General features: G+C 45.6%; 1 protein-coding gene and 1 long non-coding RNA gene across 2 annotated transcripts in view; both read left to right on the forward strand.

Moving 5' to 3' along the window:
• Positions 1-12,878, forward strand: part of MN1 (MN1 proto-oncogene, transcriptional regulator) — a 37,031-nt gene that overhangs the window by 15,709 nt on the left and 8,444 nt on the right. The window lies entirely within an intron of this gene.
• On the forward strand, positions 554-10,933 carry LOC116228516 (uncharacterized). The gene is made up of 4 exons (XR_004166785.2): positions 554-3,455; positions 3,546-3,622; positions 4,036-4,153; positions 4,296-10,933. It is a non-coding gene; the product is annotated as an uncharacterized LOC116228516 (long non-coding RNA).

Genomic DNA, 12,878 nt, shown 5'->3' on the forward strand with positions numbered 1-12,878 from the left:
TGCTTTGGCAATTTACGCTACACACAAATGTCTGTATAAATATATATCTGTATAAGAATACATAAATATCTGTAATTCCACCACCAGTTTATTCAGCTTCTGGAAAGTTTTGGGGAAAAAAACGAGAACGAAAAAATGGGTTTAGAAAAGCAGATCGTGCTTACTGTGTTACTGAACGAATGTGGAACACAACAGTTTTCCATTTTCTGAACTGCTTTTCTCTGAAGCCGGGCAAGCCTCAGAAAAGTCGTGTTGGAGATTTAAATGGGGGGAGGATGGGAGGTGAAAAAGGCACTAACACTCATCTTGATGGTTATTGAGAAGCAGGAAAAAGAGGAAAGGATGAATGCTGACGGCCAGCTTGCAAAGAATACGTGTGAAAGTGACAACCCGTTCAGAAGCAGGAGGAGCTCGGTGCTGTGCTGGGAGCTGCCGCGCGGCTCCGCGTTCAGCATCGCTGCCCCGCTGTGTGCCGGGCTGGGAGGATGCAGCGCGGGAGTGCTGGAGGCACGGCTCCAACTGCAACGCTCCAGCGAGCTAAGAGTGGGTTGGTTGCTTTGCTTGCTTGGTTTCAAGGTGTCTGTCTGGCCTCGGGGCTGAGCGCGCCGCTGCTAGACGCTGCCTGCCCTGCTCCCCGCGGATAGAATCAAAGGGCAGGGGCTTGCTGAGGCAGTGGCTCTCCAGAAGGGCCTCCCAGCGCAAAATGAAGGCGCGCAGACAGGAGATGGGGTCCTGCGTTTTGGCTGTGCGTGGATAAAATTGTGGTCTGTGTGCATGCGAATGCTCTTCCACCGTGATGCTGATGCCAGTGCGGCGATGGGAAAGCAGGATGACGACGGGGCGGTGGGGCTGCAACAAGCACCGAACGGATCCCACCCTTGGAAGGTGGTTCTGCTCTAACAGTGATGGCCGATCCAAAGCCCTGGTGGCTGCGGGCCTGTCTGTGATCCTCCCATGCACGCTCACAGCAGGGTGTTGTAAAAACGCATGGCTTCATGTGTGTAGTGCTTCAGAGGGTTAAATACAACTAATTCAAAAGCTAACCCCTCCGTTAAGGTTTGCCAGTTTCGTTTCATTTGATAGAATTCTTTGCAGTAGAGTTTGTAAATCCTAGCTGTGTTTTTGAACGGGCGCTTTGTTCCCTTGTGTTCTGTAAGAAAAGGCCTAAAAAGGACTCACTGTATCTTTAAACGTGTGGATCCTCAAACCTCCCTACGAAGGGGAAGGGGGAAGGGATCCTTTCAGGATTAATTAAACAGAGATGTCTTGCCGTAGACTTGAGGGTTTTACTGATAAATGCCAGCCCCTCACCCAGGTCTGGTGGTGGCTGTTATTATTTAATCACAGCTATTAAAAGAAATCTGAGAAATCTTTCCTTTCTCCTCCTCCTGCGTTCCATTTATCTGTCCTCCCAACCTGTTTGTTTGTGTATGGTTAAGTTTTCTGTGCCAGTGAGAAGCAGAGTGGAAATGTCAGGGGTCAGGCTGCAGGCAGGCAGGGGAGCAGTCAGCCCGGCTTCAGCTGCAGTCTTTGACTTTCTGAGAAATCTGAGATATGTTCCAGGCAAGGTTAACTCTTTCCAGCACAGCTGCCTTTCTGCTGCTGGCCTGAGGAATATGGATCAAGATGGACACATGAAGAGATTGGGTTCGGTTTCTGTCGTGCATATGTCCTCGTAGTCTAATTGGTGATGGGTGCTACTGCTTTCATTTCATTCACCCTCTTATCTAAGACCAGCAGGCTTAAAATTTCATCTGCCTTGGCAGCTGCGCATCTGGAAGATGAGGCTGCATGGATACAACCTCTGGGAAGGATGGAGGATGGAATAATTTATTGCAATGCTGCTATGGGTACCTCTTTCTCAGTGCATTTTGCAGGAAGCAAAGCATTCATCCACGAGGGCGCGATGCTTCTGTTTGAAGACACATTTTTGGTTAGCGGCATGGCTTGGAGCTTGCCACTCGAAAGACGTCTAAAACACAATCTGGATGCTCTTACCTTCAGAATAACCAGTTCTGACATTGGCCAATTAACCTAGTGTCTCACATGCTTTGAGATGCATGTAGTGCAGTGTGCTAAACACACAGCGGCCCTGGCTTGTGGCGAAGCTGGATGAGGGTTTTGGTGGTGTGACTCATGTGGCACCACCTGCATCTCACCCTGCCTGTGCAAATGGAATGTGTGAGTCAGCTGTGAGGTGGAGATTATTAGTTGCCTTATGGCAGTAAACTGAGGTGCTTAAAATCTTGCAGTGCAACAGAGTACAAGCAGTGCCCTTCTTGAGATAGTTACAAAGACTAGAGGTGGTCCTTACGCTGTTGCACAGCAGTGCCTTCATTTCTGGCTTTATTTCTGTAGCAGTGTGTTTCTTTGGAGCTTGCATATGTTGAGGCAGTGGGCCTCCCTAGAGCGAGCAGGATGTGCAAGGTGTGTAGTGTGGGAGCACCCAGCCCATGAGTGCTGGAGTTGTGAGCAGAATCCTCTCACAAAAGGATCTTGGTCTCTTACAGTGTCTCTAAGCTTTGCATTTCTTGCAGACCATGTGAACGGGAAGGTTGTTTGCTGTTATCTAATTAGCACGCACCCAGAAAATGATTCTATGCTCCTTAATTACTTTTTATAGGTGTAAAGAGTTGTCCACAGCAAATTCCCCTGTTTTAGCTTACATGAGTTAAGTAACACTATCATTTGTGTCTGGAAGAATGAGGCCATTTGTGCTAGCATTTATCTCTGGCCAGCTCCTGCCATGCCTGGAGCACGCCAGGCTGAGGGATGTGTCTGTTGTGTCCTTCACTGCTTGTGCTGCAGGTCTGCAGCTCAGCAAGTATGGGTGAAACAGCACTGAAACACTGCTTTCTCTACGTGTGCATTCTGTGCTTGTATCACTTCATGCTATTTGCATACTGTATCTGCTTTAAACTTATCTTCCTCTACCACTCCTTTGTTAACTCAGTTGAAAAGTGCTGCTTGGCTGAGCCTTGGGGAGAGAGAGTGACTGAGCCTGGAGGGTTTTCTTCTGGGTAGTGGGGGTGAGGGAAACTTGGGACCTCCCTTCTGGTGGGATGGCTGTGCTTCTGTAATGCAAGTAAAAGGAAGAGCTGTGCAGTTAGTATAGTCCTTCTAATGTCAGGATATCTGGTTATCTCTGTGATAATGGATCCCGGATTAGCCCCAGTTAGAGATCCTGAAATAAATTTCAGGGATTGTGTATTGTGTATACTGCATGGGAGCTGTTGAGTCCCGGCCTGAAGCACTGATTGAGCACCTGGGGAAAGGAGCTGGTCAGCCCTGGGAGCACAGGTGAAGGCAGTTTGTGTGTGTGATCAGACGGGGAGCAGCCTGGCTGCACCTCTTAGACCTCATTTAAGGGCTGACTGCCACTGGGGAAGGATCTCTTTCTGGAGGTCCCTCCTTGGTGGAGCTTTCTCTTGTGAACCTGTGATCTTCTGATCCAGGTGAGCAATCTTCTCTTCCTTCATAGTGCCTTTCTATGGTGCTGCTCCTTCTGTCATCACACTCAGATTAACAGCAGTTTTAACAAATAGGTGCAGATGCGTATGGGACAGAAGTGAACTGTAATTTGTCATCTGCTAATCCTATACAGATTACCCGTTGCCATGAGGTATGCATCTTGATTTAGTGTGTCAGCACTTGTGTGGTTTGGTGCTGCTCCGTCCTGTCCCTTGTCCCTGCTCTTCCTGCACAATCACTAAGTGGAAGTTGGCACTTCTGGAGTTCTTGTCCCTGATTGCTCCAAAGCAGAGCCTACGCAGCTGCTAACATGGAGTGGGAAGTTAATTGTCTGTCATCGTTCCATTTTCCAATGATATTGAAATTGTTGTGGTTCATAAATCACACGAGCATGCGGCTGGAAAGGAAATATGGGCCCATATTTCTAGCTTTAGGTTTGGAGATGAGATGATGTCAGCACTGTGTTACCAGCCCGTTCTGTTACAGGTCTTTGAAACTTTAGAGTTAATTTTCAGTGAAAAAGCAGTGAAAGTCTGTCTTTTCAGGACTTTGTTCCTCCAACAGCTATTTGCTCCTGATTTGCTGCTATTCTGAGAATTTCATGAAGACTCTTCATGATGATGTGACAACTGGAAGATAAAGATGAGCTCATCCTAATAGTAGCACTTAGAGACTTACCTAAGTAAGCCAGGTTTCTTTGTGTTGTGGTTTTTGGTATTTTGGGTGGTTTTTTTTTGTTTTTAAGGCATATTTCCCTCACTGCCATTCTTCACATGGCTGTGTGTTTCTTCTATCTGATGATCTATTTTTTGTTTTTCCTCCAGATAAAGTTAACTTTATAACATGCTGTTCAACCAGGCCCTGGTCCTCAGTCAGCTGTATGACCTCCAGCTGAATCAACATACCTTTCTGCTGTTTTGTGGGATATTTCTGAATGCACCAAATCTATTATTTGGCAACAACGTTTCCATCTCTTTTTGCAACCAAAATCAAATTTGGGGTATACCAGAATTTGAGATTTTTCTATTGCAGGAAGGACCTAGCAGTGCATTTCACAACCCCAGCATCAGGTATCAGTCTGATTTACAAATGCCTGAATGTTTTCCAGCAGAGATTTTGGCCTTTGTTGAACACATTCAAGCTTTCTGATGTCTGCTTTTTTTTCCTGTTACTTTAGAAATTGTTCACAAATTACTGGAATTTGCAAATCACAATTGGAAAATCATTGGTTTTAGAGTGGTACTTCCATGCCTTACGTGTTCACTGGGGTTGACCAAGGAGCCTTCATCTCCAGCATGTCCCTCTGCAGGTTCTTAGGATGACACACAGGCTTTGTTCTTAAGTTTCTGATCTCCTTTTTTTTTTTTCCTTGAAATTCCTTTTGATTTTAGTGAAGCCATTTCCTAGGGTCTTCTCGTATAAGCCACTACTTCCAAGACCAACAAACTGCAATTGGAGGTATCCTGAAGGGCAATGAGATGTATTTCAAGCTAATGCTCTAAACAAATTGGATGAAATAGCTAAAGATCCTGGATGCTGTTTATTCTACCTTACTGTAAGCTTTTGGTAAACTGCAGCTGTATTTTCACAAATATTCTTGAGCTCACGTGGCTTAACCCAGAGTGTTAATGTACGTTATCACCACTTCTTGGTGTGCAAGAGCCTCAGATGAGTGAGACCCCTGGGAGTGATTGACTTTGCCTGTGGCAGTTTTGTATTATGGGCTCGTAATTGTGAATTATAGATACGGCAGAAGCACTTGCATGAGATGCAGGCAGAACTGGGGAGAAGATGGGAGGAACTGATGGATGAACTTTCAGCAGCCGGAGGGCTTGAGGTCCTCCTGCCCCAGCAGCTAAGCTGGATGCAGCTGTGACTTTAGGATATGAGGATGCTGCTCCTATTGATTTCTTTGGGAACAAGATGACTACATACGTCAGGCTTCAACCAACTGTATCCAAACCTTCTGCTCATGAGAGATTGATAATATTTCAGAGACAAATTCTTTTTCTTTTTTTTTTTTCCAGTAGGCTAACAAGTACTCATTTAATTTGCATCCTGAAACTAAACGACCACAAACAAAGTTCTTTGAAGGGAATCTTCTTCTTTCATTCTGCTTTCATTTAAGGAAAACAGAGATTTCCATGTATAATTCGCAGGGCTTAAATATCCTACTTAGTGTTGCTGTTTCTATTTTTTTTCCTCAGCAATTATGTAGACTCTTGCACAAATCTGATGAGGGAAAGCTGGAATTTACATGTTTCTTCCTCTGTTTCACTCTGTGCATAATCACCATCTATTCATTGCCTTTACAAACTCCATTAATACACCCACTTTCCACGCTATGCCAGTGGGCATTTTAACGCTATGTTTGCAGGCCTGTTCTGTGTATTGAAACTTACATTGGTCTGAAAGTGATGTGACCACTTCTGACCTGCGTGTCCTCAAGAAGAAATGAGCTGCAGCAAAGCTTGCTCCAACGGTAGGACTGGTTTAGAATGAGTTGGCTGTTAAAGTAAATATTGCTCATTCTGTTACCATCCTCTGGCTAAGATTCAAGTCAGTGGTGATGGTGCAGCCAGCAGACCCAACTCTGAGCTATTTCTTGTCAATTAACGTGCTTTGAGAAGCCCATTTGTAATGGGGGAAGAAGCAACTTGCAGGTCGGTAAAACCTGATTTCAGGCCATAGGCTGAGTCAGCACTTGGTGAGAGTTCAGAGCATTTCTGTGACCAGCTCCCCAGGGCTTTGGCTGCTGGTGGCCAGTTGTGCTGTGCAGGGCCGAGGCCGTTAGTCACCATTCATTCACTCAATTCCTTGTTAATTGCCAGGGTGGCCATTTAAGGCAGAACATTTAGGTAGAGTTTATTTCAGTTTGGGTCTGTCCTGAAGTAATACTAAACAACGTCCAGGAGTTGGGTTTAGTTAGGAGTGCACGTGGAACAATTCCATCTGACTGCAGTGTGGGCAGAAAATTCCATTCTGAAATCCATATTTTAAGAAAACCCTTTTATTAGCTCCTGCGTTCTGACTCTCAAGAGATGGATTTCACGTGGTCTGAGCTGTGCGTAAAGCTGCCGTGTGATAATTTGCGTGCATGTGAAATATGTTTGAAAGTAGTGGATGCAAGATCCAGTGTTCCCTTGCTCGTCATGGACGTGTGGGTTGTCATCTTTGGTGAAAATAGGCTCAGAGCATTTAGTTAGTGTAAGTGAGTGATGTACGCCAACAGCAGAGAAAACATGGGATCAGTCAGCCAATATTCACTCCTACTGTGCAGTTCTCCTCTTCGTGTTGCATATGGGATGCAGAGGTGGAGAGAGACATGGCTGAAAAAGCTGCCGTCCTTTGGAGTGAGCATTCAGAGAAGCTGTTCATAATCTGTTTTCCTAATACTGGGTCTAATGTAAGCGTAATGGGCAGGAAGGAGGATTTAAGCCATTGGGTCCTTTCTGAGCTGAACAGAAGTGCAAGGTATGGTTGCCTTTTCTGGCAGCTATCATTGAGAACCGTGTACAGATTTGTTTTATTGCTGAGCTTTTTTGGTCCCAAGTGTGGACCCATGTCACTGACAGTTGCTGGGCACCTTGGAAAGCGTGACTTTACTGAAAGTTTGCTTGCCAGAAGGGGTGCAGAGTGCACTGGTACCTGTCAGGTATTCACCCAGATGAGCCTTGGAGTCTCTTCTGGCAGTCTTTCCTGACCAGCAAGTGTTTTATTGGCTTAGAGAACAGAATCTGCTTTCTCACAAATGCACTACGTTATCCGTACCTCCTCAAAATGAGTCACAAAGCCTCTGCTGGCATTACGAACCAGGAGGGAAAGGCAGGGTGACTTTCTGCTTTGTCATCAGTTCAGGCCACAGTAAACAATCCAGAACTCCCAGTGGATTCACTGGCCTCCAAATGGTAGCATGGAAACGTCAGGAGAGCTGAATCAGCTGCGATGGGCCATGTTGCAATTTCATGACTTCCACTTGTTTTCTCTTGGAACTGCGCAGGAAAGGTTTGACTGCTGGTGGCAGTTGGTTTGCTTTGCTTTTTTTAGCTTCTCATACCATGCAGGGCTGAGGAGAGCACGGCATTGCAGAGCTGGGAGATGGACCAGTTGTTCAGAAGCCGTACAGTTGGATGAGCGTGGGCCACAGGTGAAAGTTTGGCTGTCACAGCTCAGCTTTCACTCGCTGCTACATATCAGTGGTTTGTCTGCCCTGGGGAAGGCAGGATGAACCTTGCAGAAAGCAGTACTGCAACACCACGGCTCCTGATGGGGTCTAGTTTGCAAGAATGGGCTTTTATTACACATGAGCTAAAATCCCCTTCAGCAGCCTTCAAAATGGGGGGCTTAACTTCCACTGTGTGGTTTGCTTGTTTTGCAGTGAAGCCAGCATGAGCATGAATGTGTTAAACTGAAAACAGGAACTGGGGACAGCCAAAATAGAGGAAGGATATGAGTTAAAAACAGTGAACTGTACTCCTGTCCCTCCTTCCCACCCGTGCCATACGATAGGGAACAGAAGCTGGTATTATCCCAAGGTGTTCTATGTATTCTCTCCAGAACGTCTGGCTTCCCCACGCTTGATACAGAGCTTGTATTTCTTCTCAGAGAGCTATAGTTGGAAATAACTAATTTAACAATAGCTTCCAGATAAATAAATAGGTGTAGACAGTTTCATACTTTCCTGTAAAACCACAGACAGCAAGTTGCTCTCCTACAGGGAAATTCTGGTTTTTTTTCCCTCCTTCCTCCTCCTCTTCCAGCTGGGTAGAGAGAGCACATGTTTTTTGAGCTGTGATGTCTTTCTCCTCATCCATACGTCATTTGTTCTCTGTCTTCAGGGTCATGCTGTGCATAAAATGAGTGCTTCCATTTCCACTGATTGGGTTAGTATTTTTTTCTACTTGGTGATGTTTTTACCAGTTTTTCCAGACACTGGCACGTGTCTGCAGTCAGTGTACTTGAAGTGGTATCCATCCCTAGCTAGGTGTTGGGGCTTTGGGGGAGGAATCTGTGGTTTGTTTGGAATCCTACAGCCATCAGGGAGGGGAGTAACAGCAAACCCTTCCTTAATGCAGGATTTGGGTTGCCGCCATGTTGTGGTATGCTCATCCTTCCATTGGTGAAAATCTGTGTGAAAGGAGGCTAGGGCAGGAAAAAAGACCAATATGTATTCACAGCAGGTACTCTGTGTCTCCTGTTATCTAAATTCTGTGCGAGCAGTGAGCGCTGATACAGCTCCATGCCAGCTCTGAGACCACTTAAAGCAAAATAAACATCTTCGCAGCATGGTCTGATACATGCTCCCTTTAGAGTTGCAGGCACCTCCAATTAATCATGCTGCCTATGCAGGAAGAGGCTTTAAGAATCAGAGGACATTGCTAGACTTGATGGTCTGATGGAGAGGTGGGCAGCGACTCAACATTAAGGGTAAGTGGGCTGTGCTCCCAGCCGAGCGAGCAGTGGCAGCCACTCTTGCCTTGCCTCTCCTGCTCGATGAGCAATGTCTTGTCTGTATGCTGCAAAATCACAGGCTTTAACGAGCAGAGTTCTTGGTTCTGGCTTGCAGGATGTATTGGTGCTGTGGGGCAGTGCTCAGAGCTGTGCACACGTTTTTGACTAAACAGCCTTCCCTCCTTTGTGAGAAAAGGCTTTTATATTGTAGCTCAGCTGGCAGGTCCCTGCCATAAATCTACGGGTTGACCAAGCCAAATGACTTCTTGAAATGTTAATGAATGAGATGTGACCGGTACTCTGGAGTTGGAGTGTCTGTGCGTAGCATTCTGGGTCAGCAGAGGGGAATCACCTGCTCCCTGTTTCGAGTGTGGTCCTCATTAAGTGTCATTGGCCCCAGCTGTGCATCTTAATGACCGTGTAGGCTTTTGGTTTTTGCTTTAATTCTAGTTATCTTGAGGAGCATTGTATCTTTAAGCATTTTATGGGCTTCAAAAATGGCACCAATTACAGAAAATAAGTGAAGGGCTAAAATCAGAGTAAGGAGGTTTCAGACATGGAGCAAGTCAGGCTTTTCATGGAGTGCCAGCAGAGTGCTTGGTGCTGCACGGAGCCCAGAGCCAACGCCAGTCACTGCCCCAAGAAATGGGAGGTTAGAAGAGACAGATCTGACCCAGCACAGGGCTGCGGGGTGACAGAGGGGGAGGGAGCCGAGCTGTGCAGCCTTTATGGAGACGTGTTTGTGTTGGTGAACAAATGCACTGCGAGCTCAAGAAAATACCTTTGTCTGAGGTTTGGCCCGTTCTGCGTTGGTTTGTTTATAAACAGAAAGGAAATGGTTGTGTTTAAAAACATCGTTTTAGGAGAGTGAATTAATCTATGGAGACTCGGTCCGCTGTGCTGAGACACGAAATGTTTTCAGACCTTATTTTTCTTGAAAACTGAAAAAAGATGATTCTGTAGTGTGTACAGATGCAGAGCTATGTGCCTGAACCAATATGTCAAACTGTCATGTGGGAGATTTGGTGAAAAACATCTTGTCCTAGGGGAATAATTTTAAACACTATATGTAGGTTTGCTGCCTCATAAGAGATCATTACTCAAATCTATTCCCTCTTATGGTAGCTTGGCCTCTGCTTAACGGGCTCAAAGTGAACAGAAGCCCATTAATGCATCCTTTAAGAGCGGTTATCGGGTGGTAGAGGGGAAGCTGATCTCCGATCGGGGAATATAGTGTTTTTGGCCAAACCATCTGACTTCGCCTTAACAAGATGAGTGGCAATCCAGGAGCTTTACGCCTGGCTGCTCATTGAGGGCGGCGGCGGCCGGGCCCACGCTGCGCCGGGCGGATGGGTCTGTGGGCAGCGCCGAGCCGCGGCTGAGGCTTTGTCAGAGCCGGTGAGGATGTGTAAGGGACAAGCCCTACGGCACGTGGCTGTTCCAGGGATCTTCACCTCCTGTTTGTCACTTTAATCTTGCAGCGACGCTGAAATGTAGAGTGGAACCCATTGCAAACCAGACCTTTACCAGACTGTAATTGCGCACTCTTGCTCCCTGCTTGTCAGTGTCTCTTGTTTCTTTTGTTGTTGTTGGCTTTGGCAAAAATTAGAGAAATGACAGGAGCAGCACCTGAAGAGTAGCATAACTCCTGTTGCCTGTGTAGCATCTGCAGTTGCCTTGGCTACTGGCCATACCTTCCTCAAGTAATCTCATCTCTCACAAGATGATGCATGTAATGCGTTCTGGTATTGTAGGTGAACTCGCTCTTAATGGGATTAGCTTACCTAAAAGTCAGGACACATCTGAGATTGTAGCGTTTGGTGGGGTTGTCACAGTTAAGAGGATGTGTTGATATTTAAAATAATGCAGATGAAGATGCTAGCTGATAGAAGAGATATTAGGAGCAGCTTGGGCTAAGGAGGCAGTGAGAAGGAATGGAAGTATGTATACGTGGTGTCTTCAAGACTGAGGAGAGTGTCAGGATCTAATCTCAGTGAAGGGAAATGTGTTATTCCCGTGCTGATATTTAAAAAAAAAAAAAAAACAAAAACCCTGTCTGCAGTGTTTGCAGTGTTTTTTTTTTTATTATGATTTTTTTTTAAGGTCTGCTTGTCGTCTTCCCTGTATCTTCACTGTGCTCTGACGGTGCATGTGACAGCAGCAGTGCTCCTTGCTGGGCTCCGTCATGTGTCTGTTACCATTCCTTCATTAATACTTAGCAAACAAACAAACAGCAACCTTTTATTTTCTGAGTGCATGCATGCCTTTGCAAAATAGAGCAGAATGAAAGAGCAGCTTCCTAAATGTGTAAGGTCATAGTGAGAGGGTAGAGGGGCACGGGGGAAGGCTGGGTGAGAGCCTTCTTGCAGTGCTGTGTTTCTGTTTGTTTGTTTTAGGACTTAGAGATTGAAATGTGTTTGTATGGGCAAAGCCTGTATGAAAGCTTGTATATTTTCTGCCCAAAAGCGAGCTTTAATGTTAAAGTAAAAACTTTTAAAGGCACTTAGGAATGTGAAACTGTCCATGCATGCATATGCCCTGTAAGCTTAGGAGCGTGGTATTTTTGCTGTAGCTGGTTGATGCAATTCTTATATTTGATTCTGTGTGTTGTAACGGATGAAACCCACAGAATTATTCAGAGAATACTTTGGAATATTTACCTTGATCTTACAGTTTGAATTGCAGTAGACCAATTTGCTACAATACTGGCAGAAAGCAGTCATGTAAGGGGTATGGAAGTGACCAGACTTAACTTCAGTGTTCAAATGAAGTTTGCAAATGTTTCTTGCCATAGTCACCCAACTCTTCCAGATGTTGTAGCTGGCTCTTAGAAATGCCTGTGCGCAAGCTGAGCTAATAATATTAGTCAAACCTCGTGTTAACTTTAAGGGCATTCAGTGCTTATTGCAGGAATTTTCTCTGCTGTGAGCAGTTCTGCACAGTGGGCTGGGATACATGGCTGTGGTTTTTCTTCTCATTTTTATCTTCCTCTGAAATACAGAGCATGTGTTGTTGCTATGCACAGGGTAATGGGGAGGATGGAATATTATAATCAAGATAAAAGGAAGCAATTGTTTCCAGTGCTAGAAATTTAAGCTCGATACTTGCAGTGACTGGATGTAGGACTGCTGTAGCTTTTCTCCATTGCTCTAGGTGACAGTGAGTGCCATGTCAGGGTGGTGAATGGGTGCAGCTGGGTGGGTTTTGCTCTTCTCTGGACTGAGGGAACTGTCAGCCACAAGAACATGCAGGGAAATGCTCTAGAAGAGTATGGCTGTGGACAGAGGAGTTGAAATAAATAAGAAATGGAACAAGGAGGTAACTTATGGTGGTGGATTTAACAGCCACCATTGCATAAAGGAATCATGGAGGTTGCTGCTACCAGGACTTGCACTTATCAGAGCTTTTTCCTGGGAGAATACAGTGATGATTGAGTTGTTTCCAGATGCCTTTCAGTCTTTGGATACTTCATTGCTTTTGTGCTTATGCCTTCCATGTGAATGTGCTGTACGCTGTTATAACTTTCATCTCTACTTCACCACTTGCCAGCAAAATGAACCATTTTCAAGTGGCACATGCTGTCCTGCAATCATAGAATCTCAGAGTGGCTTAAGGAGGGGACCTTAGAGATCATCCAGTTCCAACCCCTGCTGTGGGCTGGTTGCCCCCACCAGGTCAGGCTGCCCAGGGTCCCATCCAGCCTGGCCCTGAGCACCTCTGGGCAGTTGTACCAGCACCTGTCCTGGCTTTGGCCGTGTCACATCCTTCAGCTTGGAGAGGAAGTCTCCAAACAGACCATCTCTAGGGCTTGAGCACGTAGGGTGGCTCTCACTAGAAAGGTATTGCTTTTAATAATGCTTCCAGCTTTCTAGTGGTAGTTGCTAATAGAGGTAGTTGTGCAAATTGTTTAAACATAATTTGTTTAAAAATTCCTCGCTTTCAATTAGGTGTACTTC

This window comes from Phasianus colchicus, chromosome 18, assembly GCF_987193195.1.
Source record: "Phasianus colchicus chromosome 18, bPhaCol1.hap1.1, whole genome shotgun sequence".
NCBI lineage: Eukaryota > Metazoa > Chordata > Aves > Galliformes > Phasianidae > Phasianus > Phasianus colchicus.